We start from the raw sequence: 2,463 nt of genomic DNA, 5'->3' as shown, positions 1-2,463 counted from the left end.
AGTGTACACTGCTCAGGTGATGGGTGCATCCAAATCTCAGGAATCACCACTAAAGAACTTATTCATGGAACCAAACACCACCTGTTCCCCAAAAACCTATTGAAAAAAAAAAAAAAAAGAAAGAAATCATGCCTATAGAAAGCAAACTATTGTGTCTATGTCAAAGACTGCTGACTCCAAGCCAAGGAGTATTACGACAAACAAAGGTGAGTCATTTAATAATGACAAAAGGATTAATTTAAAAGGAAAATGTAGCAATAGTAACTTTGTCTGTGTTTACTAACAGATTTTCAAAATATACCAAGCAAAAGCTGATAATTTAAGGGGAAAAATAGATGAATTCACAACCAGTTGAATATCTTATTGTTATATGTAGGACAATCAGACAAAATGATTTGCAAGGAAACAGATATTTGGACAACATTAGTTACAAACTGACGTAATCAACTTTTGGAGAAAACTACAATCAACAGTGGCAGAATGCACATTCTTTTCAAGAGCATGTGGAAGATGCACAATGAAAGAAAATAAATTGTGAATCTCAAAAATTTCAGTTACTGAAATTTTACAGAATATGTATTATTTGGTCACAAAAGAATTAAACTAAAAAAAAGCAAGAGCACATATGGCAGACATCCAAATATTTGGACATTAAACCAGAAATTTCTAACCTATGAAACAAACAAAAATCACCCAGGCATATAGAAATCATAATAAAAATGTAGCATATCAAAATTTGGGGGATGCTTACAAAGCATTTTTTAGAGAAAAAGTATCATTTAAATACCTATATTAGTAGAGAAAAAGGTTTAAAATCAATGATTCTAAGTTTCTACTCTAAAAAGCTAGGAAAACCTTTTTGTCTGACATCTTAGCATGGCTTCGGTGTCCGCTGCTGCTCTCCCAGCTTTGCAATGCCGCCCAAGGACGACAAGAAGAAGAAGGACACCGGAAAGTTGGCCAAGAAAGACAAAAGACCCAGTGAACAAATCCAGGGGCAAGGCCAAAAAGAAGAATTGGTCCAAAGGCAAAGTTCAGGACAAGCTCAATAACTTAGTCTTGTCTGACAAAGTTACCTATGACAAACTCTGTAAGGAAGTTCCCAACTATAAACTTATAACCCCAGCTGTGGTCTCTGAGAGACTGAAGATTCGAGGCTCCCTGGCCAGGGCAGCCCTTCAGGAGCTCCTTAGCAAAGGACTTATCAAACTGGTTTCAAAGCACAGAGCTCAAGTAATTTACACCAGAAATACTAAAGGCAGAGATGCTCCAGCTGCTGATGAAGATGCATGAATAGGTCCAACTAACTGTACATTTGGGAAAATAAAACTTTATTAAATAAAAAAAAAAGTTAGGAAAAGAATTAATTCAATGTGAAATAAATTGAAATAGGTCGTAATATGCATAAGAACAGAAAGCAATGAAATAACACAGGCACACAATTATCTAGGGCTGCTCTTTGAATGAATAAATAAAATTAATCCTTAGTAAACTCAATCAACAACAAAAAGAAATAAACACAAATTACAAATGTCAAGAATTAAAGAGATATAACCATAGATATTAAAAGAACAGTAAAGGAATATAGTAAGTAAATTTGTGCCAAGAAATTTTAAAAATTAGAAAAGGTACTACTTAGTAAAAATGAATACAGTCTTAAAAATTGTATAATGCAGAAACAGAAATATATGAATATTCCTATATCTCTAAGAGAAATGGAATTTTGAATCAATAAATTTTACTCCAAAAAATTCTGGAAGGAGATTTTTTTCAATGTTGAATTCTATCAAATATTTAAGGAAGAATAATATCAGTCTTATGTAAACTCTTACAGAAATTTGAGAAGGGAAGCATGCTTACCAACACACTTTATGAAGCTGATACAACCTAATACAAACATCTTAATAAAAATGAGCATGTGAAATTCAAGCAAATACAAAATGAATAAAAGCATCATGACCAAGTGGGCTTATCTCAGAAATGCAAAATTGGTTCAACATTCAAAAATAAATCAATATAATTTATCACATTAATGCAATTAAGGAAAAAGTTGGTGTAATTCCTTTGGCCTCATAAATTTCTCTCTTGAAATTAATCCTGTTTTATAAGACTTCATTTTGTATTCATTTTGATATAGTTTGTATACTTTTTTAAAACCTGGAGTCAATATGTTTTATAGGCATTAGTACAATGTTTTTGACCCAACAAATGTCGTTTTCTTTAAAGAGATTTTATCTCCTTTGCTTCTTTGTTCTGTTTTGTACTGTTTTTTGGAGAGAGAATCTCTTTGTTGCCCAGACTGGAGTGCAGTGACCTGATTATGGCTTACTGCAACCTTGACCTCCTGGGCTCAAGCAATCATCCTACCTCAGCCTCCCATGTAGCTGGGACCACAGGCATGTGCCATCAAGCTTGGCTAATTTATTATTAATTATTATTTTTGAACACACAGGATCTCCTCAT

The 2,463-nt window shown here is 33.2% G+C and overlaps 1 pseudogene; it reads left to right on the top strand.

Moving 5' to 3' along the window:
* The first annotated feature begins 914 nt into the window (after positions 1-914).
* LOC105490179 (small ribosomal subunit protein eS25 pseudogene) lies at positions 915-1,293 on the top strand (annotated as a pseudogene).
* The last annotated feature ends 1,170 nt before the right edge of the window (positions 1,294-2,463 follow it).

The sequence above is a fragment of the Macaca nemestrina genome, chromosome 13 (assembly GCF_043159975.1).
Source record: "Macaca nemestrina isolate mMacNem1 chromosome 13, mMacNem.hap1, whole genome shotgun sequence".
In the NCBI taxonomy this organism is placed as follows: domain Eukaryota; kingdom Metazoa; phylum Chordata; class Mammalia; order Primates; family Cercopithecidae; genus Macaca; species Macaca nemestrina.
Note: the sequence above shows the minus strand (reverse complement) of the source record. Positions and strands in the feature narration are given on the sequence as shown.